Source organism: Myotis lucifugus, unplaced genomic scaffold (genome assembly GCF_000147115.1).
Source record: "Myotis lucifugus unplaced genomic scaffold, Myoluc2.0 scaffold_13, whole genome shotgun sequence".
In the NCBI taxonomy this organism is placed as follows: Eukaryota; Metazoa; Chordata; class Mammalia; order Chiroptera; family Vespertilionidae; genus Myotis; species Myotis lucifugus.
In genome coordinates, this window is record NW_005871061.1 from 11,618,306 (window position 1) to 11,632,647 (window position 14,342).

The following is a 14,342-nucleotide window of genomic DNA, read 5'->3' on the forward strand; positions in this document are numbered from 1 at the left end:
ATGAATGTATATTCCATAGCTTTGGGGTGAAATGTTCTGAAGATGTGAATTAGTTCCATCTGTTTTGAGTCATTTAGGTTTGCTGTTTCTTTGCTAAATTTTTGTCTAGAAGATTTATCCAGTGATGTCAATGGGGTATTAAAGTTACCTATTATGATTGTCTTGCTGTTGATCTCTCCCTTGATATCTTCCAGATTTTTTTTATGTATTTGTGTGATCCTGTATTGGGTACATATATGTTTACCAGAGTTATATTCTCTTGTTGTATCGATTCATTTTGTATTAAGAAATAGCAGAAATAGGTTTTCGTGAGTCTTCTTCCTGTTTAACTGGTTTTCCCACCTTTGCCTCAGTGCTGCTGATAGCAAGATGTTTTTAGGAAATGCTAAAATCAGGCACCCTGCCCCCACTTTAAAGCCACAGCTGTTATGCCAGATGGTCAGTTGAAAGATATCAGCCTCTCTGACTAAAAAGGAAAATATGTGGTGTTCTTCTTTTACCCTCTTGAATTTACCTTTGTGTGCCCCATGGAGATCATTGCTTTCAGTGATAGGGCAGAAGAATTTATGAAACTCAACTGCCAAGTGATTGGTGCTTCTGTAGATTCTGAATTCTGTCACCTGGCATGGATCAACACACCCAAGAAACAAGGAGGATTGGGAGTCATGAACATCCCTTTGGTGTCATACCCCAAGTGCACCATTGTTCAGGACTATGGGGTCTTAAAGGCTGATGAAGGCATCTCATTCAGGGGCCTCTTTATCATTGATGATAAAGGTGTCCTTTGCCAGATCATTATGAATGAACTTCCTGTTGGCTGCTCTGTGGATGAAACTGTGAGACTAGTTCAGGCTTTCCAGTTCACTGACAAACATGGGAAAGTGTGCCCAGCTGGCTGGAAACCTGACAGTGATACCATCAAGCCTGATTTCCAGAAGAACAAAGAATGTTTCTCTAAGCAGAAGTGAGCACTGGTCATGTGGCAATGTACAGCCATGAGAACAGAACCTCTCTTTTACTAGTGTCATGCTTAAAACAAGATCTTAGACTTAGCCCAGATGTGGCTTTTCCTGTAGGGTTTGGGGAGGGTCAGCCATACTTCCTCTGGAGGAAATTATCTAATGTGAACAGTAGTGGGACATCATCTTTGATATTTTGTAGTTTCTATTAAACTTGAACTGAGGGGAAAAAAAGAAAGAAATAGCAGAAATAGCCTTCCTTGTCTTTTGTTATGGCCTTCACATTGAGGTATATTTTGTCAGATGTAAGTATTGCTACCCCAGCTTTTTTTTTCCATTTTCCTGAAGAATTTTGTTCACCCCTTCACTTTCAATCTGTGTGAGCCCTTAGCTCTGCGGCAGGTCTCATGTAGACAGCATATATATGGGTCATGTTTTCTTATCCATTCAGCTACCCTATGTCTTTGATTCGAGCATTTAATCCATTTATGTTTAAGGTTATTATTGATAAGTCCTTGTTTGTTGCCATTTCTTTTATGGTTGTGTTTCTCCTTTTTTTTCCTATCCCTACTTCTTATACCAGTCCCTTTAGGATTTCTTGCTTTGCTGGTTTGGTGGTAATTAACTCCCTTAGCTTGTTTTTGTCTGCAGACCTTCTGATTTCCCCTTCAATTTTGAATGATAGCCTTGCTGGATCAGTAGTCTTGGATTGATTACCTTCCTTTTCATTACTTTGTATATTTCATTACATTCCCTTCTGGCCTGATGCATTTCTGTTGAGAAATCATTTGATGGTCTAATGGGAGATTCCTTGTAGGTAATTTTCTGTCTCTCTTTTGCATCTCTTAAGATTCTTTCTTTGGCATTAATGATTGCCATTGTAATTACAACCTGTTTTTGTTTGGGTTTTTTTGGGTTCATCTGCTTTGGGAATTTCTGTGCTTGTGTGACTTTTTTCCCCTCAAGTCAGGGACATTTTCTGTCATTATTTCTTCAAATAGGTTTTATATTGCTTGCTCAACTTCTATTCCTTCTGGCTTCCCTATTATGCAGATGTTGCTTTGTTTCACATTGTCCCAAATTTCCCTTAAACTCTCCTTCTGCTTTTTAATTTTTTTTCCAATTGCTGTTCAGATTGGGTGTTTTTCTACCCTGTCATCTAACTCACTAATTTGGTCCTCGACTTCTCCTAGTCTACTGTTGAAACTTCCATTGCATTCTCTATTACAGCTATATCATTTTTCATTTCCTCTTAATTCTTACACATGTTGGTAAATTTCCTATCCAGATTTTTGAGCATCCTTATAACCATTACTCTGAATTCTTTATCTGACAAATTGCTTGCCTCCATTTTATTTATTTCCTTTTCTGGCAATTCCTCCTTTTCTTTTCTTTGGGGATTGTTTCTTTGTCTTCCCCCTTTTGCTGTCTTTTTGTATTTGTTTCTATGTAATGTGAGTTGCTGTCACTTTCTGGCCCTGGGAAAACTGCTTGAGGTCCAAGAGGTTGAAGCCCCTAATGGTCCAATGGTCCTGGACTCCTTAACCCAGAGGCAGAGTCTTCCTTAAGTCTCGCATCTTGCTCTGAGTTGTATTTCTTTCCTCCATGGAATTGGTCCCTCATTTGTCTGCTGCAGGTGCTGGGGTCTGTGGGGTGCACAGCTTCCCTGGTGTGTGACTCCCTGTGAGGTACCAGAGCCCTCTGGCATGCAATTCAATGTGTGGCCCCAGTGCCTGCAACAGGGTAGTGGCCTAGGACCCTCTGGCTCAACCCGTGGGCATGTTCCCAGGTGTTAGGCAGGGTTTTAGGCCAGGTCTCCCCCATATGCACTCATCAGCACAGTCCTGGAGCCTGGCCTGGGAGGGGTGTGGGGTCCCTCTATCTTGCACTCACAGCGTGGGATCCTGGAACATGGGGCCTGGAATCATAGGTCCTGGAGCTCCAGCGTGGTAGGCATCATGAGTAGTTCTCTCTGGCCTACATTCACTGGGGACATCTGGGAACCTGTGGCAAAGTAGGGTGCCACTCACTGCAGGGGCACGGTTGTGGTCCCTCATGAGTTATGGCTGGTGAGCGACTCACTGTATGGGTTCCGGGTAGTGTCTGAGGGCAGGTTGGGTTTTGTGTGGCTATGCTCCTGCCCTCCACTGTTCCCCCCTTCAAGATAGTGAGGGCTCTGCCCGTAAGCTGTGCTCAGCCTAGGAGTGCCTGTGGCGGTAGCAGGGGCTCCCTGTCCAGGAGAGCCCAATCCTCCAGTCCCTGTGATTCCTGCAAGATCTAACTGTCCCTCAAACACCCGCACACACCACACATGTCCACACACTCCTCTCTCACTCCTATACTCACACTCTCTCCCTTACTGCAGTCCTGCTGAGCACCATGTTGGGATCCCCGAGAACTGAGGCTATAATTTGTTTTAATTTGTAACTAGTTCAAGTTACTTTCAAGTAACACTATACCACTTCACAGGTAGTGTGAATACCTTATAGTAAAAAATAATTCAAATTCCTTTCTCCTGTCTCTGTAGCATCACTGTCATTTATTTCATTTATATGTACATACATAAATTATAGGGTGTTCCAAAAAATGTATCCACTCACTTTGAATAATTATAAAGGCAGTATTTATTAAAATACATTTCATTTTCAAAATTAAACTATCTGCTGTTAAAGTGCGTATACAATTTTGGGGGATATTCTCTATATGATATGTACATAGAATACAAAGTAAAATGCATTGTTGCTATTGTTATTTTGAACAGACTATTATCTGTTAGATCAAATAAGAATAAGTGTGACATCTCTGAGGTGGTTGTCTCCTCACCAACTGGGGCATTCCTGAATTGATGGTTCCTTTTAGGACACAGGAGCTCTCTTTTCAAATTGTGCAGACAAGTGTGTCCTAAATGAGGCATTTTACTATGCCTGTTGATCTTTGTGAAACCCTGGTGAAATCAATGGGGAGTTTAGAAAGGAGAATTAACCAAAACGAGCTACAATGATACTTACATCATCCATTTAAAATGAGCTTATAATGTTTTGTTAATAAGCAGTACATCTTGTGCATGCAAAAATGAATTCACCCCTCCCCCATATTTTTTAAGGTAATGGAAGACTGTTAAAGACAGCTGATACAGAGACCACATGTTTCTTTCCATCAGCAACATTTTATTTTGCCTCTTTAAATATATTTTTATTGATTTCAGAGAGGAAGGGAGAGGGAGGGGGAGAGAGAGAGAGAGAGAGAGAGAGAGAGAGAGAGAGAGACATCAAAGATGAGAGAGAATCATTGAACAGCAGCCTCCTGCACACCCCTCAATGGGGATGGAGCCCACAACCCGGGGCTTGTGCCCTTAACCAGAATTAAACCCAGGACCTTTCAGTCCCCAGGCTGACACTCTATCCACTGAGCCAAACCAGCTAGAGCTGTTTTGCCTCTAAATTATGATGTGCACAAACCTCTTCAATGCAATGTATCTAAAGTTTTGAAACTATAATTTTTTTGGGGTTAGGATTGCTTAAGAAGAATGAATTTATTTTTACACCATGTGTGTCATCCATGTCAACCAAGATGGGGGTAATCATTGAAATGTCAGACTTCTAAATTAAATGTTTTGGAATTCAATGAGTAACTAAATGTTGCTTTGGAGATTTTTTAAAAAACGAATAAGAGATATTAAAGTGTTAATTTTACCTTCATGTAATTCTTCTTTGATGTAGATCTGAGTTTCTGACCTATTTTCTTTTCTTTTTCTCTAAATTATTTATTGTAACATTTCTTTTAAGGAAAATCCACTGGTAACAAATTCCCTCAATCTTTGTTTGTCTGAGTGTTATCAGTGAATTTTCTGAGCTTTCCCCCAGTTCCCCCGCCCCACACACAAAGAATGGGGTTTCATGGAAACTTTTATTGATATGTAAAATTAAGGAGGTTCCCCAAAGTCCCATCTCTGTTTGCCCCAACATGGAAAAGTCCAATCTTGATTTCATCAGGGCCAGAATAAAGGCCACTGACCATAGTTTTGCTCCATGTTAAAGTATAGTCCAGTCCAGCATCCTACATGTGATATCGGCATGGCCATGCACATGTGGCTATGGAGGGGAAATGCAGGAACCCATGGGCAAGTTCAGGTCATTAAGCAAGAGAGAAGAAGGAAGAGGGAGCTTTTTGTCTGGGGATTTTAACCATGAGCTTCTTCAAACTAACCAATGAACTTTCCAAGATATTGTGCACTTCTGATGGGGTCCACCCTCTAGCCAATCCATTTTTTCCCAGGCTAGACTAACAAGCAAGCACCTTTCCTACATCATCCCAACTTCACTGCACACATGCCCATCTCCCCTTAGTTTGGTGCTTTCCCCCAGTGTTCTGCAGGGAATGGATCAGTGAGTGGTTCCCTGGAGAGCATGAAACTTTAGCTTCATGATTAGGCTGCCCAGATGACCATGGTTATAATGTGTGACTTTCTTTAGCTTTATTTCTTTTACTAATATTAACAAGATTATTACAATAATAAACTGAGCAAGTCTTTATTTCACCTTCTCTTTTGAGGGATACTTTTCCCAGGTACAGAATTCTAGGTTGGTGTTTTGTTTTGTGTTTTTTTTTTCTCTCTCAACACTTTCTGTGAGAGTGTATGATGTTAGGTTATTTATTTTGTGCATTTGTAGCAATAAATGAGATTTCCATTGTGTTATGAATTTGACTGACCTCTTCAAGTGTGTGTGGCAAGAGGTCTGGAGAATGATATTCAGATTACAGTGAGGTGTGGAGAGGACCAAGGGAGCTGGACATCTTCACTGGCAAACATCAAATCCTATGAAGGAAGGGGTGAGAGTATAGTGTAAGGGACATACCCCCCATCTCTTTGCTCCCTTTTCCTTCCTCTCCCTGATACTATGTTGGATCTGTCTTCAAATCTTGAAGACCAAAGGATGAGGAGATAGTTGGCTCTAGACCACTCTCAAAACCAGCTTTGTCAGAAATCCTAGATCACATGAGAAGGGTGAAAAGAGAGGACATGACTATTTATTTTTTTCATTTTCCATTAAAGGAGAGAAAGACAAAAAAACTTTCTTTCTCCCAACTCCTCTTGAGGGCATGATAGAAGTGGGAAGGAGTGGAGCAGAAAGGCTGGGAGACCTCCCATCACAGCTCACATACCACAAGCAAGGAATAAGTGTTTACATTATATAAATAGATTAACTGAAGAACTCTAAGCCAGGATTAACAAGCATAGCTGGGGCAAGATTGCCTGGAATCTGACAGGGATCCTGTCAGTGAAAGCTGGGGCTGTTGGAACCCCAATATAAGTGTTTGAGGCTCAAGTACAGAGTGTAGGGAGTCAAGAAAACTGGATCCCAGGACAGGTAGTTTGGCAGTGAGAACAAAGGGAAGAGACTGGAACCAAGAATCCTGAATTCCTAAAGACAGGAGGATGGGTATTGGAAAGAAGAAATGGCTGAGGCAACCCAATAGCCTGGGTTCTAGAATAGCAGTAAGTCAGATTTCCAGGCTCTCTGCTCAGCCTCCTCACCTTCTTCCCTCTATTAGGCACAAGAGAAGAGAGAAGGGGGCTGGAGAATGAGCAAACCATGGATTTAGTTCCCAAGTAGCCATATAAATACATTCAGGGACAGACAAAGGCTAGTGGGGAAGAGAGGAATTTAGGGTTACATTGGCTTTGAAGGAGGCTTTGAGGGATCAGGAGGCTAGGAAGAAGTGATGGGGGTTGATCCAGTGGGTACACAGTTCCATCCTTTTCAGTGACCCTGTATACAGCATGTATGACCACAACCCTCCTCTTCCTCCTCATCACTCTCTGTGGAGCTCTCACCAAAGGCCCAAGGATTCTCATAAATACAGCAGCATTTTGATGAGCGGTGCCCCATGTGTTCATTGTCCACATTGTTATTCCTCCATTCCACCTTTACCTCTGTATTCTTTTTTCAAAGTTTGATGTACTTACTCCATGTTCTTGGGCTAGGTTTTCAGCATAACCATTGTCTCAGTGCAGGTCTCAGCCAAGCCCCTGTCTCTGTCAGGATACAGGCTAAGGAAAAGGAAGAGGGGAGGAAGGGTGATGAGACACCCTTCCCTTGTTCTGTATCTCTGGGAACTAGTAAGTATTCTACCAGGTCTTTTAAAAACCAAGGTAATTCTAGTCAAAAGGAAGAAAAAAGGAAAGGCTATTATGAAAACCAGGCTTATAAAAACAATCCCACGTCTTTTCCACAAATATTAATTAAAAAACATTAGCTCATGTAATATTAACTTATTTCATCTTCCAGAAACACAATTTGGATCCAACTTTTCTTTTATAAACTTGTGAGTTTTGCATTATTGGTACCTGTTCCATGGCTAAACTTTTACAATTAAAGTTACAAGATCACTGTTTGCACCCGTCATGTATGTTTATGTATGTCATAAATGTGTGAATTGTTTCTATCTCCAGATGTATTGCCAAAAATAATTTGTAAAGAGCTGTATTTAATTAGCTTAAAGACAAAAAAGCATTGTATAAATCAAGTTTCCTTTCAGGAATATTGAAAGTAACCCAAATGGTTTTCAAATTTGTATATCTAGGATAAACTTTGGTAAATAAAAGCTACTTTAAGTTTTTGGTTTAATTAAAACAGGTATGTATTTAAAGTTACAACCATTAAATATATTACTTTGAGTCTACCTAGGTTTACAAAAAGTCAAATAAACTCATGTTATCTGTTACAGAATTTTTCAGCAAAATACTGTAAATAATAAAGAAAGACAACTTAAGGTAGTTAGCTGTTTAATGGGAAATTTCAAGACTTATTTAAGACAGTGAATTACAAGACCTTACTCTGTCTTTTTCCCAACTCTACATTTCCAACTAGAGGACTAAATCCATGCACCGGTGGGGTCCCTTGGCCTGTCCTGCACCCTCTCACAAATCTGGACCCCATGGGGGATGTTGGACTGACAGTTTTGGCCTGATTCCCACAGGTCAGGCTGAGGGACCCCACCAGTGCATGAATCCGTGCACTGGGCCTCTAGTATGCATATAAGATCTTTGTTTAATTTCTTCCTGCCCTTCCCCCTCTCCCTTTCCCTCTGATATTCATCAGTCTGCTCCATGTTTCCATGCCTGTGCATTGAGGGTCTGCCCCTGGTGATCATTGCACATCATAGCTACCGGTTGAACGGTCGAATAATCAAACGGTTGAATGGCCGGACAGTCGCTTATGCTTTTATATATATAGATGTTCACCCTCTGGCTCACTCTCACTCAGCCACATTAACTTCTTTGCTATTTTAGAACACAATAAACATACTCTTACTTTGAGGCATTTGAATGTGCTATTTTTAACTTTTTCTAAACCTGGATGATGATTCCCCACATACCTTATTGTTGTGTTTTATGTGGATGTATTATTGTTGTTACAGTACATATCACTTTCTAAAACTGTGTACTCATTTCTTATCTGTTTGCTTAGAGCTTACCTACTCACTCCCAGATTACAAATGCCACTAGAGCAAGCAATATCCCTGCCGTGTGTCACCAGGTCTTGTAATAGTGTCTAGGACATAAAAAGTGCATAAAACTGATTATTTATGGCATGAACACATTCTTCACTCTCATGTAATAAATTATACTTTCCAAAATTCTTTCATATACATCCTGTGTTGAGCTTCAAAACAATTCTGCGAAGTAAACAAAGTAGACATTTTCCCATTTTAAAAATGAGACAATTGAGACTCAGTGAATTAAGTGATTTGACCAAATTCACTCAAGTACTAGAGGAAGAAGCCAGGATTTAACCTTCAATTTTCCCATTCCTAGGCTGCTTCTCTTTCCCCATCTAATGATTTTTTGTCACAAGGACTGATATGTAAAAGACACTATGCAATAAGGCTGAGCATACAAACTTTGGTATCTGACTGCTCAGTTTCAATTTCTGCTTTTACCTATTCCTACATCAGTTAAGTTACTTAATCTTGTTTTCCCTTCTATGAAAAGAATTATCATCATAGTGTCTCCCCTTATGGGTCATAATGTATTAAATGAGATAACGTGTGAAATTGTATCACAAAGTAAACATTTAAAAATGTTTAATTATTGGCATATGAGATTATTTTTAAGCAAGAGAAACATGAGTTTGGAGATAACCAAATATTAATATATGAAGATACCAGAGGCCCAGATTATGAAATTCATGCAGGAGGTTGGGGGGTCGCTCAGCCCAGCCTGCACCCTCTCTAATCCGGGACCCCTTGGGGGATGTCCGACTGCCTCTCGCAATCCGGGATCGCTGGCTCCTAACCGCTCACCTGCCTGCCTCTCTTATCACCCCTAACCACCTCTGCCTGCCTGCCTGATCACCCCTAACTGCTCCCCTGCTGGCCTGATTGCTCCCAACCACCTCTGCCTCGCCCCACACCTGGGACCCAGGATTTCCTCCTCCAGCCAGCCGCAGGCACCCGGGACCGCAGGGAGGGTGGCTTGTCCCTCTCCTGGGCCACAGTCTGGCTGGTCCCCATTCCTGTCTAGTGAGCTCATTTGTACCTGGCTGGTCCCCATTCCTCTCTCCCCAGTGTTGAGTGTCTGAGCCTTTATGGCATGATGGTGTGAGGTCATGATGACCATTTGCATATTAGCTCTTTATTATACTACATAGGATGAATCACACAAAGTTGGAAATTCCACACTATTTGAAGAGATACATGGATATCAGAAGCTTCATCTCATATTCCTGAGAAAATAAATTAAAAAAAACATAATTGTCAGGAACCAGTTAATTAAATAGATGTAAGCTAAAAGTTTATAAATAAACTGATCGACAATAACTATGCTTTATGGTATGTCTACTTAAAAAATAGTTTCCAAAATCATTTAATTAATTTAAAACCTTAAAGTTATACTGAGATAAGTTAAATGGTGGATATTCATTGGATATCCAAAAACCTAATTTCTAAGTAAAATAAAATACTGAAACATGAAATACTGAATGCAGATTTATTCATATTTGGATTCCTTTTATAGATAAACTAAAACTATTTATGTCTATTAGTAAACATCTTTTGTGTAAAGTTGAAAATATTTCCTACTAGGAAAAGTGTACTTCTGGAAATTATAAAATGTATTTGTAAATTTTCCAATTCACAGAATGCTACTGTAACAGTTCTCAATTACTTACTTCATAATTTTCACTAAGAATTAGGATTCTGATGGGTGAGAATTTTAATTACTATATTTAATTAAAGTTAGTTAGAAATAATAATGGTGAAAGGGAACAACTGTGTATAAAAAGTTGATAAGGGAAGTAAAATTGTTGTTTGTTACAGAATGAGAAAAAGAAAATATGCAAATGAAAAAAATCTGAATGGGTATAAAAAGGTGTAGAAGACTTGCAGAAAGAATCTTGGGAAAGATGAGTGGTCTAGCTACTAAGATTGGAATAGATTTAATTCTTTTTAAAATATATTTTTTAAAATCTTTATTGTTGAAAGTATTACATACTAGAGGCCCAATGCACAAAATTCATGCAAGGGGTTCGGCCCTCACAGCCACGGCAGCTTGCCTTGGCCCACGCAGCCCCGGCTTCATCCAGAAGGATGTCTGGAAGGTCGTTTGGATGTCCAGTCTAATTAGCATATTATGTTTTTATTATTATAGACTAGAGGCCCGGTGCACAAAAATTTGTGCACTCAGGTGGGGGGGGGAGGGGGGGGTCCCTCAGCCCGGCCTGTGCCCTCTTGCAGTCTGGGACCCCTCAGGAGATAACGACCTGCTGGCTTAGGCCTGCTCCTGGGTGGCAGAGGGCAGGCCCAATCCCTAGGTGCAGCCCCTGGTCGGGCTCAGAGCAGGGCTGATTGGGGAGTTGGGGTGCTGCCCCCTGTCATGCACAGAGCAGGGCTGATCAGGAGGTTGCGATGCCACCCCTAGTCATGCTCAGGGTGGGGCTGATTGGGGGGTTGGGGCACCGCCCCCTGTAACACTCAAGGCAGGGTCGATGAGGAGGTTGTGGCGCCAGGCCCGTCACGCACAGAGCAGGGCCAATTAGAGGGTTGGGGAGCTCCCCCCTATCAGGCACAGAGCAGGGCCGATCAGGGGGTTGGGGTGCCTTGCCCTGTCACAAAGAGAGCAGGGCGGATAGGGAGGTTGTGGCCCCACCCGCTGTCACACACAGAGCCACAGGGCAATCAGGAGGTTTGGGCGCTGCCCCCTGACACGCTGCTCTAGGGGCCAGAGAGCTTGCGGCTCAGCTTCACACAGGAGCAGTGAGGCCTCGCTGCTCCACTGATCCCAGTGCTGGGAGGCATATTACCCTTTTACTATATAGGATAGAGGCCTGGTGACGGGTTGGGGCTGGCTGGTTTGCCTTGAAGGGTGTCCTGGATCAGGGTGGGGGTCCCACTTGGTTGCCTGGCCAACCTGGATGAGGGGATGATGGCTGTTTGCAGCTGGTCACACCCCCTTCAAGGTGGGGGTCCCCACTGGGGTGCCTGGCCAGCCTGGATGAGGGGATGATGACTGTTTTCAGCTGGTCACACCCCCTTCAGGGTGGGGGTCCCCACTGGGGTGCCTGGCCAGTCTGGGTGAGGGGCTGAGGGCCGTTTTCAGGCTGGCGGGTGACTGAAGCTCCCAACCTCTCCTTTTTTTCTTTTTTTTTTTATTCTGGGATTTATTTACCTTCTATGGCTGTCACTGGAACTGAGAGCCAGCTTTAGCTCTGAGGCTCGGCTCCAGCTCTGAGGCCTTGGCTGCTGAAAGCAGGTATCTGGGTTTGTTTGGGTTCTATAATTGAAACACTGTTGCAACTCCAGCTCGGCTGGCTGGCTGAAAGCATGGGGTTTGTTTAGCTTCTATAATTGCAACATTGTTTCTTAGAGTGCAAGCTCAGAGCCCAGCAGCGGCAGGCGGGGAACCTTGGCTTCCTCCTTCACTGGAGCAAGCAAGCCTCCTGTTTGCTTCAGCTGCCTGGCTGCCGGCCGCCATCTTGGTTGGCAGTTAATTTGCATATCGTCCTGATTAGCCAATGGGAAGCGTGTCAGAGGTACGGTTAATTACCATGCTTGTCTATTATTAGATATGATATTTGATATTATGATCAGGCGATTTTTTTCTTCTTTCCCAAGATCGCTGTGGCTATCCGAGGTCTTATTTTACTCCATATAAATTTTTGGAGAGTTTGTTTTAGGTCTGTGAAATATGCTGTTGGTATTTTAATAAGGATTACTATAAGGAATCTATATTTTAATAAGGATTACTATAAGGAATTTAGTGAGGAATCTGTATTTTAATAAGGATTACTATAAGGAATTTAATAAGGAATCTATAGATTACTTTGGGTTGTATGAACATTTTATTGATGTTGATTCTACCAATCCATGAACATGGAACATCCTTCCACTTGTTTATGTATTCCTCTATTTCTTTTTTCAATATCCTGTAGTTTTCTGAGAACAAGTCTTTTACCTCCTTGGTTAAGTTTATTACTAGGTATATTAAATATTTTTGTTGCAATGGTAAGTGGTATTATTTTTTAGTTTCTCTTTCTGAGAGTTCATTATTGGTGTATAAAAATGCCATAGATTTTTGGGTGTTAATTTTGTATCCTGCTAAATTGCTGAAATCATTTATTAAATCTAGTAGTTTTCTGATGGAGTCTTCAGGGTTTCCTATGTAAAGTATCGTGTCATCTGTGAATAGTGACAGTTTTGCTTCCTCCTTTCCAATTTAGATGTCTTTTATGTCTTCTTCTTGTCTGATCGCTATGGCTAGCACTTCCAGTACTATGTCAAACAGGAGTGGTGAAAGTGGGAATCCCTGTCTTTTCCTGTTCTTAGTGGAAATGTTTTTAGTTTTTGCCCATTGAATACTAGGTTGGCTGTAGGTTTGTCATGCACGGCTTTTATTATGTTGAGGTATCATCCCTCTATTCCCCCTTTTCTGAGAGTTTTTATTAGAAAAGCATGTTTCTGTCCAATGCTTTTTCTATGTCAATTTACATGATCATGTGATTTTTTTTCTTGCAATCTGTTAATGTGCTGTATCAAATTTATTGATTTGCTGAAATTTTTTGCTGGATTGTTATGGTTTCACATCTGACATTTAAGGGTTTTTTTTCCATTTTGAGTTTACTTTTGTGTATGGTGTAAGTTGGTGTTCTAGTTTCAATTTTTTTGCATGCATCAGTCATATTTTCCCAACACCATTTATTGAAGAGATTGCCTTGACTCCATTGTATGCTCTTGCCTCTTTTGTCAAGAGGCAAAATTCCATTCCCAGAATAAATCCCACTTGGTCATTATGTATGGCATTTTTAATGTATTGCTCGATGAAATTTGTTAATATTTTATTGAGGATTTTAGCATCTGTGTTCATCAGGGTTATTGGCCTGTAATTCTCTTTCTTTGTAGTGTCTTTTTCTGGTTTTGGGGATTAGAGTTATTCTGGCCTTATAGAAAGAGCTTGGAAGTGTTCATTCCTCTTGAATTTTTTGGAATAGGTTGAGGAAAATAGGTTTTAGTTCCTCTTTCAATGTTTGATAAAACTCTTCTGTGAAGCTATCCGGATTAGGCTTTTATTTGCTGGAAGTTTTTTGATTGCTGCTTCAATTTCATCAGTAGTTATCAGCCTATTCAGATTTTCTGATGCTTTGTGATTGAGATTTGGAAGATTGTATTTTTCTAGTAATATGTCCATTTTGTCAGGGGTGTCCAGTTTGTTGGAATAGAGTTGTTCATAGTATTTTTATGATTATTTGTATTTCTGTGGGGTCAATGGTTATTTCACCTCTTTCGTTTCTGATTTTGTTTATTTAGGTCCTCTCTTTGTTTCTGAGTCTGAATAGAGGTTCATCAATCTTGTTTATCCTTTCAAAGAACCAACTCTTGGTTTTAGTGATCTCTTTTATTTACTTTATTTTATTTTTTTGTCTCTATGTCATTTATTTCTACTCTGATCCTTCTTTTTACTTATTCTGGGATTTTCTTGTTACTCTAATTCTTTAAGTTTTAGGTTTAGCTAACATTACAATCTTTTCTTCCTTCTTGAGATAAGCCCGCAGTGCTATGAACTTCCCTCTCAGGGTAGCTTTCACTGTGTTCCATAGATTTTGGATTGTTGTGTTTTCATTGTCATTTGTTTCCAGGATGTTTTTTATTTCTTCTTTGATCTTTGGTAACCTATTCATTGTTTAATAAGATGTTATTTGGCCCTCATGTGTTTGATTGTTCTCGAAGGTTTTTTTTTTTAATTTAAATTCTTCATTGTTTAAAGTATTACATAGGTCTCCTTTTTTTCCCCATTGACCTCTCTCTGGCCATTCCCACCCTGCAGCACATGCCCTCACCCCCCTGCTGTCCATGTCCATTAGTTATACTCATATTCATGCATACAAG

The 14,342-nt window shown here is 40.8% G+C and overlaps 1 pseudogene; it reads left to right on the plus strand.

Annotated features, from left to right (window-relative positions):
- Positions 1-355: 355 nt before the first annotated feature.
- LOC102437762 lies at positions 356-968 on the plus strand (annotated as a pseudogene).
- The last annotated feature ends 13,374 nt before the right edge of the window (positions 969-14,342 follow it).